Source organism: Bos indicus x Bos taurus, chromosome 14 (assembly GCF_003369695.1).
Source record: "Bos indicus x Bos taurus breed Angus x Brahman F1 hybrid chromosome 14, Bos_hybrid_MaternalHap_v2.0, whole genome shotgun sequence".
NCBI classification, from domain to species: Eukaryota; Metazoa; Chordata; class Mammalia; order Artiodactyla; family Bovidae; genus Bos; species Bos indicus x Bos taurus.
This window is the reverse complement of record NC_040089.1, coordinates 162,746-177,564: the sequence shown is the minus strand read 5'-3', so window position 1 is coordinate 177,564 and position 14,819 is coordinate 162,746.

The following is a 14,819-nucleotide window of genomic DNA, read 5'->3' as shown; positions in this document are numbered from 1 at the left end:
GATGGAGAAACAATGGAAACAGTGACAGACTTTATTTTCTTGGGCTCCAAAAATCACTGCAGATGGTGACTGCAGCCATTAAATTAAAAGATGCTTGCTCCTTGGAAGAAAAGCTATGACCAACCTAGACAGCATATTAAAAAGCAGAGATAGTACTTTGCTGAAAAGGTTGGTCTAATCAAAGCTTTGGTTTTTCCACTGGTCATGTATGGATGTGAGAGTTGGACTATAAAGAAAGCTGAGTGCCAAAGAACTGATGCTTTTGAACTGTGGTGTTGGAGAAAACTCTTGAGAGACCCTTGGACACCAAGGAGATCAAACCAGTCCATCCTAAAGGAAATCAGTCCTGAATATTCATTGGAAGGACTGATGCTGAAGCTGAAACTCTGATACTTTGGTCACCTGATGCGAATAACTGACTCATTGGAAAAGACCCTGATGCTGAGAAAGATTGAAGGTGGGAGGAGAAGGGGATGACAGAGGATGAGATGGTTGGATGGCATCACCGATTCCATGGATATGAGTGTGAGCAAGCTCTGGGAGTTGGTGATGGACAGGGAAGCTTGGTGTGCTGCAGTCCATGGGGCCTCAAAGAGTTGGACATGACTGAGCGACTGAACTGAACTGAATTCTCATGTTGAAGAGGTGTATTTTGGGGTTGCATTTGCTCCCCCTCACTTTGGATGTATCCCAGTTTGCTTACACAGTCATCTATGGAAGACATCCTGATATTTGAAAGTTTGTAGGTATTACAAGTAGAGCGGCTGCGCATTATTGCATGATAGTTTTTATTTGGACACCTTTTCAAAGCTGTTTTCTAAATACTAGATGTGCAGTGTTTGATCTTCAGGTGAGCCTTGTTTAGCTTTGGGAAAAAAACAGCTAAGTTGCTCCGTGGCACATGGGATCTTCCCAGATAAGGGATCATATTTTAATCTCTTGCATTGTCAGGTGGAGTCTTTACCACTGAGCTACCAGGGAAGCCCCTGGGTTTTTTTTTTTTTTTTTTTTTTTTGAGTTTACTAGTTCTAATAGATGTGTGGTTTTAATTTGTAATTTTCTAATGATATATGATTTTTGAGTATTTTTGATATGTTTATTTAGTATCTGTATGTTTTCTTTGGCCAGGTGTTCAGATTTATATATCTTTAATGAGGCTGTTTGTTCCAGATTTTTTGGTATTATTTGAGTATACAATGTTTTATCAGATATGTTTTTTGTAGATATATTTCTCTGTTTGTGGCTTGTTGCCGGGGTCCAGCCCCGGCTGATCCAGGGTATTCGAAGGAGAGGCGGCTTTGGCGACCTATGTATTTATTTATTTATCAAAGATATAAAGAGTAATAGAATGAGGATAGCTCAGTAGGAAAATTCAGTGGAGAAAAGAAGCTGAGTGGCTTGGTTTACGCGGAAAATCAATATAACCCGTGACACCAGGTTAGCTCTGACCAAGGAGGCCATAGGCGCCCTCTCGAATAGCGGAAGGTGCCCCACCTTAGACACCTTCTCAAGTGGGTCTTAGAAGCCCAGGCAAATAAATGGTTGCAGAGGATATCCGCGCTCCAGATGGAGACTCAGCTGGAAATTGAGGGGAAGAATGACATGGGGAGACCACACGTTGGTGAGCAAGGCCTGTAGCTTTATTTTCAACAGGGGCTTATATATCCTAAGTTACACATAGAGGATAATAGGGGATGCATAGTCAGCAGTCTTTGATCCTTATCAAAAACCAAGGTTTCTTTCCTGCAAATTTATCGTATACAAATGGTTTAGGTGATTTACATCATCTTCTGGCCAGAAGGCTTATTAACATTTTATGACTCTTGACAAAGACTTATCAACAATGACTTATTCTCCTTAAGAGTAATTATTTTAAGGTTTGGCGCCATCTTCCGAAGATAAAATTGCATTCCTATAGGGCGGATGAGTAATGGGTTTACAACAAAGGAAAGAATTTATTACCTTAAGGGTCTAAAGTTACTAACACCAAGGCCACTACTTATTTTTTCTACATACCAACTATATTAATTAATACACATTCAAGGATACAATTCAGGGGATGTGGAAACTTGGCAACAAGCATTGGCTCATCAATGAAATCTTTTACTAGTTTTATTCTGACAGTTTCTAACTCTCTGAGAGGCTCTAAGCTATTTGAATATCTTAAGCTTCCCGTGCCTCTTGAGGCTGGGAGACTGTAAACAATCGTATGCATAGCTGTAGGAGTCCGGGTAAACTTGCCAGGCGAGTTAGAGAGCTATCTGAGGGGTTTGGATTTAAACACTCCTAATTGCCCAGGAACTTTTATTAATTGGAGCTGTAAGTTAACTCTTTGTCAGAGAGAGCGAGATGGTGGTAGGGGACAGCCCCCAGTAAAGTCAGAGGTGAGAGCACAAAGCAATAAAGTAGGCAGACTCTGGTTTTTTGGGGGTAGATGCTCGAGAATATCCAGGGGGACTCCTGAGGCTTGATCCTGCCTTTGAGTATGCCGAGGCTCCTTCCTCATGACCTTTGTCACGAGTGGAATGTCTCTCGCCGGCTCCCGGCAGCTTGTGTTTAGGTTTTCTGAATAAGGTCTTTTATGAGTTTATTTTTAATTTTTTAAAGGTCATGTTTTAAATTTTGTATATTTTTTGGGATAGAGTTCAGGTTTTTTTTTTCCTGTTAATATTCATAAGCAAAACTGAAGTACTGTAGATACAGCTTTGCATTTTATCTGTTGAGAAATTTAAGTGAATTTGGTATAAGTCATAAAATTTCTTTCTACTTTCATTTGATTGCATATGGATTCCAGTTATTTATACAACAGGTTTTGGAGATGTCTTGGGAAGTCAGTTTCCCCAGGTGAAACAGCATCCATGAAACATCAGCTCTTTTCAGCTCCTGTTCTGTCATTGAATTTAACTTGCTTTGAGATGATTCCACTGTCTCACACTAGCAGACTCACAGAATGTTTGTCTTTTTTTGTTCTGGTTTGTTTCACTTAGCATAATGACTATAAGGTTCATCCACGTTGTAGCAATGCCAAAGAATGCTCAAACTACCGCACAATTGCACTCATCTCACACGCTAGTAAAGTAATGCTCAAAATTCTCCAAGCCAGGCTTCAGCAATACGTGAACCATGAACTTCCAGATGTTCAAGCTGGTTTTAGAAAAGGCAAAGGAACTAGAGATCAAATTGCCAACGTTCGCTGGATCATAGAAAAAGCAAGAGAGTTCCAGAAAAACATCTATTTCTGCTTTATTGACTATGCCAAAGCCTCTGACTGTGTGGATCACAATAAATTGTGGAAAATTCTGAAAGAGATGGGAATACCAGACCATCTGATCTGCCTCTTGAGAAACCTGTATGCAGGTCAGGAAGCAACAGTTAGAACTGGACATGGAACAGCAGACTGGTTCCAGGTAGGAAAATGAGTACATTGAGGCTGTATATTGTCACCCTGCTTATTTAACTTCTCTGCAGAGTACATCATGAGAAACGCTGGGCTGGAAGAAGCACAAGCTGGAATCAAGATTGCCAGGAGAAATATCAATAACCTCAGATATGCAGACGACACCACCCTTATGGCAGAAAGTGAAGAGGAACTAAAGAGCCTCTTGATGAAAGTGAAGGAGGAGAGTGAAAAAGTTGGCTTAAAGTTCAACATTCAGAAAACTAAGATCATGGCATATGGTCCCATCACTTCATGGGGAATAGATGGGGAAACAGTGGAAACAGTGTCAGACTTTATTTTGGGGGGCTCCAAAATCATTGCAGATGGTGATTACAACCATGAAATTAAAAGATGCTTACTCCTTGGAAGGAAAGTTATGACCAACAACCTAGACAGCATATTCAAAAGCAGAGACATTACTTTGCCAACAAAGGTCCGTCTAGTCAAGGCTATGGTTTTTCCAGTGGTCATGCATGGATGTGAGAGTTGGACGGTGAAGAAAGCTGAGCGCCGAAGAATTGATGCTTTAGAACTGTGGTGTTGGAGAAGACTCTTGAGAGCCCCTTGGACTGCAAGAAGATCCAGCCAGTCCATCCTAAAGGAGATCAGTCCTGGGTGTTCTTTGGAAGGACTGATACTGAAGCTGAAACTCCAGTACTTTGGCCACCTCATGCGAAGAGTTGACTCATTGGAAAAGACTCTGATGCTGGGAGGGATTGGGGGCAGGAGGAGAAGGGGACGACAGAGGATGAGATGGCTGGATGGCATCACTGACTCGATGGACGTGAGTCTGAGTGAACTCCGGGAGTTGGTGATGGACAGGGAGGCCTGGCGTGCTGCGATTCATGGGGTCGCAAAGAGTCGGACGCGACTGAGCGACTGAACTGAATTGAATGAGAGGAAGGGGCGGGGAGGACGTGGTGCGGAGCGCGCGGGCGGGGCTCCTCCTTCCCATCCCAGTTCCCCGCGGCCCCGAGTGGCGGCGGCGCGCGCGCTCAAATGCGCGGCCGGGCCTTATAAAGAGCGCACGGCTAGGCGCGCGTTCCATTGTGCAGAAGGGCACTCGGCGGGCCGTGCCGTGCGCCTGCGCAGTGCGGGCCGCTCCCCGCCCCCCGCTGCCCCACCGATCCCCTCAGCCGGCCGGCCCGGCCCAGCCTCGGCTCCGCGGCCTCGCTCGGCTCTCAGCCGCCCCTTTACCCTACAGCAGCCAGCCCGGTGTCCAGCAGCATGTTCAGCTGGGTCAGCAAGGATGCCCGCCGCAAGAAGGAGCCGGAGCTCTTCCAGACGGTGTCCTAGGGGCTGTGGCAGCTGTACGCGCAGAAGCTGCTGCCCCCTGGAGGAGCACTACCGCTTCCATGAGTTCCACTCGCCCGCTGGAGGACGCCGACTTCGACAACAAGCCCATGGTGCTCCTCGTGGGCCAGTACAGCACGGGCAAGACCACCTTCATCCGGCACCTGATTGAGCAGGACTTCCAGGGGATGCGCCTCGGGCCGAGCCCACCACCGACTCTTTCATCGCGGTCATGCACGGCCCCACCGAGGGCGTGGTGCCGGGCAACGCGCTCGTCGTCTACCCGCGGCGGCCCTTCCGCAAGCTCAACGCCTTCGGCAACGCCTTCCTCAACAGGTAGCCGCTCCTCGATCCGGGGTGGGGGCAAAGGGCCGCCGGGGTCCCGACCGTCCAGTGACTACTGCCCCCGCGAGACCCCTCAGCGACCACTCCCCGGAACTTGGTCCCCTGCCACTTTTCAAAGAAAACCCTTACCAAGGGGTCTGCGAGTAGGTGTCGCCGGCTCCCGCGGCTCTGTCTCCCCGCCGCCCCCCCTCCTCCCCGAATTTCCCAGGTTATCGGTTTAACTCCCAACCCCCAACCCTGGCAGATCCCAGACTCCTCACATCCCTCAGGTAGTGTTCGTTTCCACCTCCTTCCCTAAGGCTGGGCGCACCTAATTCATTCAGACCAACCCCCCTCACCCCCTCCCTTCAAGGGTCTGTTTCTTAAGTGTCCTGGAAAAATATAGTGAAACCTTAAGGCATTCACTTTGTTGGTGTGGTGTGCCTCCCTGGAGACCGGTGGTTTGTGGAGGAAGCACCGGGGAGATCTGGATGGAAACCTGTTGCTTGAGTTGTTTCAGTCCGGTTTCTTTAGTGATGAGTGAGAGATGGAGTATTTCCTGCCATATCAGTAAACAAGGCTGTCACAGCGATCAGCAATTCCAGCTCTCCAAATGTGGATTTCTGAACTCCGAGGGCTCCCGGGAAGAACAATGCCTGCAATAAGGCAGCCATGAGGTTGCACCATTCCCGACGGTGAGCACTGAGGAAACTCAGGATGTGAAAAAACGTAGGATACTGACCCCAGATAGCTGAGCTGCGTGTGAGAGAAATGATTTTAGTGGGCCCAGACTCTAGCCTCTTCCCACATGTAGAAAAGTGCTAAATTCCTGGAGATATCTGGTTTTCTTTAATTCACAAAAATAACGTTTGATGTTCAGACTACTTGTGCTTTGTTGCAAACCTATATAACCTAAACCCCCCCCCCCCCCCGCAGGGTTACTTGAGATTACTTTATTTAGGCTTGAAGTCCTAAAAATTCCCACCAAAAAACTGTAACTCTCAACTTTTAGGTTGTGACTATTTTTTAAGTTGACATTAGCAAGATTGGGTCTGTTAAGTGTTTACTTATTTGATGAAGAAAAGCAAGATCATGCCTGTCGGAATCAGCCCGTCTTGCTGGGTATCCTGAGGACATTGCTCTGGCAGATGTGGAACCCTGCAGACAGCAGCAGGGGTGCTTTGTGCCGACCTTCTGGTCTGTTCTTAGACTAACATGTGAGGAAGGAGCTGTCCGTCACACTAATACCCACTCACTTCAACACTGGGATCTCAGACATTTTGGAAATGAAACAACAGGGTTTATGTGAAGTCTCTTCTGGAATTTCTATCTTTGGTAGAGAATCAAACACTGATAAAACTAGCCGGTTCTGTGACCAATAATAACATTTCTGTAATGACAGGTGTCCTGGGACCTGCACCCTTGGGTCTGCTCTGCCTGCCTCGCTGCTGGCTGCAGCGTGCTCTCGCCTCTTACTTCAGACAGAGAAATGTACTTACTTACTTCAGACAGAAAAACTCATTTGTTTTTGGAAACGTGTCTGCACCCACATCTTTTCTCCACAGTGGCGTCTGGGGAGGAGGTGACCCACCCACCTCCGTTTACTGGGGCTGGTCCCGGTCCAGTGCTTCAGAAACTGTGTACAGGCTGCATGTGGGACAAAAGGGAATTGCAGCTTCACATTCCACACTTTTGTTGCTCAGGTGGGAGGGAGGCTGAAACTCCTTGGGAAGTCAATGACAGAGCCTCCGAAGTAAGTTGAAGTGATTTTGTTTGATCAAACTAGCTATATATGCCTTAACATTTATAAACCTGCAGCAGGATAATGTATTGAAATTCAATATGTATTTCTTCTGTTTTTTCCATTCTAAGATGGTACCAGATCTTGGTGTTCCCTTGCCTCCAGGATTTTCTTTTTAATTGGAATCAAAGGATGGAGGTTTTTTTTGTTTTTGTTTTTGTTTTTTTTAATTTGGCTCCACTGAGTTTTAGTTGCAGCATGGGGGCTCTTTAGAAAGATCAAAAAGATTGTCTTTAGAAAGACAATCCTAACATCGTCCACCAGGTGAATGACTGGACACACTGTGGCAACCCTCCCCTGGAACACTGCCCTCTGTGAAAGGACAACCATCCGTGCAGCCGCACCGATGCTGAAAGAAAGAGTCAGTTCAGAAAGGCCACGTGCTGTAAGGATCCATTTATATGACATTCTGGAAAAGGCAAGACTGTGGGATCAGCAAACACGGGCAGTGTTAGGACTGTTTGAGGTCAGCATGTGTTTTGGTGATGGAACTCTTGTGTGTTCTCCTTGTGGTGACAGTTATACAAATCTGTACATGTTAAAACTCTTGGAACCATATATATGCATGCACGCATGGGTCAATTTTTGTGTAAGCAGTTTTTTTTTTTTTTAAAGGGAGAGAGAGGTCATTTTTTAAAAACTTCTGCCTTTGGGGGACTTCCGGGTAGACCAGCATTTAAGACTCCAAACTTCCAATGCTGGAGAAGGAAATGGCAACCCACTCCAATATTCTTGCCTGGAGAATCCCAGGGACAGAGCAGCCTGGTGGGCTGCCATCAGTGGGGTCACACAGAGTCGGACATGACTGAAGCGACGTAGCAGCAGCAGCAGCAACTCCCAATGCAGGGGGCCAGGGTTTGATCCCTGGTCAGGGAACTAAATCCTGCATGCTGCAATTAATTTTTTTTAAATGAAAATAAAATGCGTTTCTTGTAGACTACATATAGTTGGGTCATATTTTTTTAATCCATTCTCACAGACTCTTTTGATTGGTGTATTTAGACCATTCACATTGAAGGTGATTATTGATATAGTTGGATTATCTACTCTATTTGTAAAGGAACCTTCCATTCATTGCACTTATTCTTTGTTACCTTTTAAAAATATACTCCACTCTTTTTTATTGTCTTCTCTGACTTTAATGAGCATTTTATATGATTTCATTTTCTCTCTTCTCTTAGCATATCAATTCTTCTTTTGAAAAAAAAAATTATGGTTGGCTTGGAGTTTGCAATGTACATTTGCAGCTAATCTATGTCCACTTTCAAATAACTCTGTTTCACTTTACAGATAGTGCAGGTACTCTTAACAGAGTATTCCCAATTCCTCCTTCCTGTTCCTTATAACCTTGCAGTTGTTCATTTCACTCATTCATAAGCTATGATCACCAGCACATTGTTGCTTTTTTATTTTGAACAGTTATATATTGAATCAGTTAATAATAAAAAACATGAGGGAATTCGCCAGTGGACTGGGGGTTAGGGCTCTGTGCTCTCACTGCCGAGGGTATGGATTCAATCCCTGGTCTGGGAGCAGGGATCCCACAAGCCACGAGGCGTCGCCAAAAACAAAAAAAGAAAAAAGAACGAAATGCTTTATTTTATCTTCATTTATTCTTTCTCTAATGCTTTCCCTCTTTAAACATTGATCTGAATCTCTGACCTATTAGTATATATTATTTTCCTATTCTCTGAAGAACAACAGTTTTTGCAAGGCAGGTCTCCTGGCAATGCATTCCTTCAGTTTTTGTCTGAGAAAGTCTTTATTTCTTCCTCACTTATGAAGGATAATTTCTTTGGATATACAACCATAGGTAGGTGGTTTATTCATGCAACTCTTCAGATGTATTACTTCATTCTCTTGCTCATGGTTTCTGACAAGACATGTGATTCTTTACTTTGTTCCTCTATAGGTGAGGTGGTTTTCCCCCCTCAGGCTTTCCTTAGGATTTGTCTTTGGTTTTCTGCAGTTTGAATGTGATGTGCCTAGGTGTAGTCCTTTGGCGATATATCCTGATTGGTGGTTCTCTGGAATTCCTGGATGTGTCCTCTGGGATCTGCCATTAATTTTGGAAAATCCTCTGCCATTGTTACTTCAGATGTTTCTTCTGTTAATTTCTTTGTTTCATCATCTCATATTTCAATTATGCATATATTACACCTTTTGTGATGGTCTCACAATTCTTGGATACTCTGTTCCTTTTTCTCCCCCTCCCCATTAGTTTTTCTCTTTGTTTTTTAGTTTGAGACGTTTCTAGTGAGATAAATTAATGCTTACTGAAATCTTTGCTCAGCCATGTCCAGTCTAGTGATGAATGTAGCAAAGGCATTCTTTATTTCTGTTACTGTATTTTTGATTTCTGGCATTTATTTTTGCTTCTTTATTAGAGTTCCTATATCTCTGCTTATATTGCATGCATGCTCAGTTGCTTCAGTCATGTCTGACTTTGCAACCCCATAGACTATATAGCCTGCCAGGCTCCTCTGTCCATGGAATTTTCCCAGACCAAACCTGTATCTTCTGCACTGCAGGTGGATTCTTTACCACTGAGCTTCCCAGGAAGCCCCTGCTTATATTACCCATCGGTTTTTTTTGTAGGTTGTCCACTTTTTTCCCTTTACAGCCCCTAGCATGTTAATCATAGTTAAACTCTCAGTCTAATAATTGCAAAATCTTTGCCATATCTGAGCCAAGTTCTCATGCCTGCTTTTTCTCAGGCCTCCTCAAGCTCTGCTTTTTCTTGCCCTTAGTTTGACTTGTAACTTTGTGTTGAAAGCTGGACTTGTGGTAGATGTCAGAGGCTTCAGATGCTTCAGGTGTCTTCTGTGGTCTCCCTGTTGTCTCTGGGTTTTCCCAGAAACTCTATCTGAAACAGAGTCTGTGTCTGGCAGCGCCCGTGGTATAATGCATGGCTTTTCTACCAGAGCCCTGTGCATGTGGTGGAGAGGTGCTGGGTGAGGGAGGCATTCCTATGAGTCAGACTGTTTTTGTGGTCATGAGGTCCTGGACTGTGCCCTTCAGAAGTTTCTTAGCTCCCACCCATCCTTTTTTTTTCCATCCCAGTTGTAAGACAGGAAGGCTAGAAGAGGTTCCAGTTGTCAAGTTGCTCTTTGCCCTTCCCCCATGTCTGATTAGGCTCTGTCTGATAAAATAGTTTATTCTGAGGGAAGAAACACCCTTTGGTATGGATGTTTCTGAAAATGGTTACTTTTCTCTGGGTACACTTCTAAACTGTTAGTTTTCTTCTCTTCCCTGTCTAAATAGTGAAAGTCTGATTCTTTTTTTTCTCAAGTCTTTATCATGAAGACCCCATGGGGCTCCTGGAAGTAAAACTCATATAAGTGTCATCCCCTCTCCCTCCCCCTAGCTCAGGAGTTTTAAGTTTCATCTCGCCACCTCTAGCCTCCAGCATTTGTCAGCCACTGTTTATGTGGTTCTACCAGTTACTGGCTTTTGGAGGATTCTACCCCAGGAAAGCTGTGAAACTGAAAAAGCAGTTGTTCTGTCCATTTTTGCGTCGTGTTTTTTGTTGGACTATTTTTAGATATATCTCAGTTCAATTCAGTCGCTCAGTTGTATCCAGCTCTTTGTGACTCCATGGACTGCAGCACGCCAGGCTTCCTTGTCCAACACCAACTCCTGGAGGCTTCTCAAACTCATGTCCGTCGGGTCAGTGATGCCATCCAACCATCTCATCCACTGTTGTCCCCTTCTTTTCCTGCCTTCCATCTTTCCCAGCATCAGGGTCTTTTCTGATGAGTCAGTTCTTCGCATCAGGTGGCCAAAGTATTGGGGCTTCAGCTTCAGCATCAGTCCTTCCAATAAATATTCAGGATTGATTTCCTTTATGGATGGACTGGTTAGATCTCCTTGCAGTCCAAGGGACTCTCAAGAGACTTCTCCAACACCACAGTGTAACAATTATCAACATCAACACCACAGAGTATCAATTCTTTGGCACTCAGCCTTCTTTATGCTCCAGCTCTCACATCCATACATGACCACTGGAAAAATCATAGCTTTGACTAGACAGACCTTTGTTGGTAAAGTAATGTCTCTGCTCTTTAATATGCTATCTAGGTTGGTCATAGTTTTTCTTCCAAGGAGCAAGCGTCTTTTAATTTCATGGCTGCAGTCACCATCTTCATGGGATTTTGGAGCCCAAGAAAATAAAGTCTCTCACTGTTTCCATGGTTACCCCATCTATTTGCCATGAAGTGATGGGACTGGATGCCATGATCTTAGTTTTTTGAATGTTGAGTTTTAATCCAACTTTTTCACTCTCCTCTTTCACTTTCATCAAGAGGCTCTTTAGTTCTTCTTTGCTTTCTGCCATAAGGGTGGTGTCATGTGCATATCTGAGGTTATTTATATTTCTCCTGGTAATCTTGATTCCAGCTTGTACTTCATCTAGCCCAGCATTTTGCATAATGTACTCTGCATATAAGTGAAATAAGCAGAGTGACAATATACAGCCTTGACATACTCCTTAGGTATATCTACATTTAGGCGTATTGTATCTTCTTGGTGAGTGGACATTTTGAAATCACTTAATGCCCCTCTTTATCTCTGATAATTTCCTTCCTCCAAAGTCTACTTCTTCTGGTGTTAATATAGTCACTCTACATAAAGCAGTATTGTTTATATGGCTTGTTTCACCCATCCTTCTACTAAAACATGAAGTGGATTTCCTGAAGAGAGCATGTATTTGGGTCTGATAGTCCCTCTCTTTTAGTCTGTGCATTTAGACCATTTACCTTTAATGTGACCATTAATATATTTGGGTATAAGTCTGTCATTTTATTATTTGTTATCTGTTTGTCCCCTGTGTGTGTTTATTGAGGTATAGTTGACATATAACTATCCTCGATATTTTTATTTCTATTTTTTTTCCTTTCCTGGATTACTTGAATGTTGCCTAGTGTTCCTTTTTTTTTTTCTATGTCATTTTTTTCTTCCAGTTTTATTGAGATATAATTGACATACAACACTGCATAAGTTTAAGGTCTACAGAATGATTTGACTTACATACCTCTTGAAATGGTTACCACAGTAGGTTTAGTGAACACTTATCATATCATATAGATGCAAAATGAAAAAAAAGAAAAATAGTATTTTTCCTTATTAGAACTGTTTAGATTTACTGTCTTCAGTTCAGTTCAGTTCAGTCACTCAGTCGTGTCCGACTCTTTGCAACCCCACCAACTCCCGGAGTTCACTCAATCTTACATCCATCGAGTCGGAGATGCCATGCAGCCGTCTCATCTTCTGTCGTCACTTTTTCCTCCTGCCCCCAATCCCTCCCAGCATCAGAGTCTTTTCTAGTGAGTCAACCCTTCGCGTGAGGTGGCCAGAGTACCAGAGTTTCAGCCTTAGCGTCATTCCTTCCAAAGAACACCCAGGGCTGATCTCCTTTAGGATGGACTGCTTGGATCTCCCTGCAGTCCAAGGGACTCTCAAGAGTCTTCTCCAACACCACAGTTCAAAAGCATCAATTCTTCAGCACTCAGCTTTCTTCACCGTCCAACTCTCACATCCATAGATGACCACTGGAAAAACCATAACCTTGACTAAAACAGACCTTTGTTGGCAAAGTAATGTCCCTGCTTTTGAATATGCTGTCTAGGTTGGTCATAACTTTCCTTCAAAGGAGTAAGCGTCTTTTAATTTCATGGCTGCAGTCATCATCTGCAGTGATTTTGGAGCCCCCCAAAATAAAGTCTGACACTGTTTCTACTGTTTCCCCATCTATTTCCCATGAAGTGATGGGACCGGATGCCATGATCTTCGTTTTCTGAATGTTGAGCTTTAAGTCAACCTTTTCACTCTCCTCTTTAACAATTTTCATATATAACATAGAACAGTGTTTATTAATTGTATTTATTGTGTTGTAGATGCAATGGCACCCCACTCCAGTACTCTTGCCTGGAAAATCCCATGGACGGAGGAGCCTGGTGGGCTGCAGTCCATGGGGTCGCTAAGAGTTGGACATGACTCAGCGACTTCACTTTTACTTTTCACTTTCATGCTTTGGGGAAGGCAATGGCAACCCACTCCAGTGTTCTTGCCTGGAGAATCCCAGGGACAGGGGAGCCTGGTGGGCTGCCGTCTATGGGGTCGCACAGAGTTGGACACAACTGAAGCGACTTAGCAGCAGCAGCAGATTATATCCCTAGTACTTATTTATCTTACAACTGGAAGTTGTACCTTTTTTTAAAAAAATGTATTCATAGATAAGGTTTATTCTAGTGTTTACATAAAAATGAGTTGATGTAGAACAGGAAAAGGTTTTTCCAAAGGGTTAAAATGTATCAAACAACAGAACTTGGTCCTTCCATTTAGTTTGAATTCAGTTGGCTGACTGCATCATTATTAATATCCACCCTCACTAATCATATTCATCACACACAATATCAAAAGTCTTCTGGTGGCACTTTCTATTTCCCTGGAAGTCTCTTAAGCTGTTTTCAGTTACAAAAGAAGGGCAGGGATTTTATCAGCTCACACTCTACTCCATTGGAGACAAAAATACATCCCTCAATTCTCTTGTTAAAATTGTGTCTCTTGGAAAACAGTGTCCAAAGGAAGAAATTAGCACTAATACACAAAGAACACAGTATAATCTCTGTATAACAGTAACTTTGCTTCAAATTTTTTTCATTAAGAATTATGTTTATTATCTCTCCACAAGGAAGTTATAAAAATACCTGTAAAAACATTGAAAAGGCTCTTTAAAATCCTGGAATGGAGAATTCTGAAGTATGAATTATGATACATCTATGATTTGCAAATAAAAGAATCAAATAAATTCTACAAGTTGGAATTTCTGAATGACTTTGGTAGGAGTTTACCAGAAGGAGCTAAAACATCAGACCTTAACAATTTTCTGTTTTCATCTCAGTTGGATTTTTGATCTGTTGACGGGCACAGTGCACACAGGAACTTGCTTCTGCCACTAATGATGAAGTCAGTCTGAGGGACAGATATTTGTATCCTGGATGCACTAGGCTCTTCTGTGCAACTGACTGGAGTGGTCGTCCCTCATTTGTTCCATCGTGTTTTAAATAAAAGTAAGTATACATGTGGTAAAACATTTAAATGGTACAAGAGGATTTAAATTATCAGTAAATACCCTTTTCTCCTATAACCTAGAAAATCTGATGTTTTCCAAATCATCAAACAGTCAGTCATAGGAATAATTTGCCAAGTGAAGTCAACCTTAGAGTATCTTCATCTGAAAATTATTCTCAGGATTTCTGGAATACCTTGATTCTCTCATACTTTACCTCTGTTACAGAGGAAAGCCATGCAGTCTTCTCCTTCTCAAAAAAACTAACTAGGAAAGCAACTCACACACTCTGCTCAGAGACAGCAAGTGCAGGCAACACCTTGTACCCCGTGGATCTGGTCCTAGCCATGGGCAGGGGCTCTGGTATCCACCAGAGACACGGGTGGGTGCCCGGAGCCCAGCCATGCCCTTCGTGAAGGCCTCTGATCTTTCGGGCCAGCTAAGCATCCTTTGAGGAGAGCATTACGTGGCCAGCGTGTAAGGAGAGGAGACACATCCTCGAAGAGACGAACTAGAAACGCTTCTGCCGCCTCTTGCAGGGCCAACAGGACCTGGGTTTGCCAACTGAAGTCCACACCACGAGTGAATTTAACATGTATTTCTCTTGCCGGTGAAGGAGCAGGGATGGGAGAAGGAGTGGAGAGGAAAAGGAGACTCAGGAGAAGATAGACTCTCTGCGAGTCTCCGTGAATCTTCACCTCTGTTCTTCTTTTCGGGTGCTTACTCTTGGGACCTAACTGGTGGCTTATGTCAGCTCCAGGGAGCTTAGAGACGGCGGGCACGACTCGGCTCTCCTGGTCTCAGCCGTGGGAGAGGAGGAGACATTCTCTTGGGGCAGGGCAAGGGACGGGAGGCTGGTTGGATGAGAGAGTTGCAGGCAGCAGAAGGGGGTC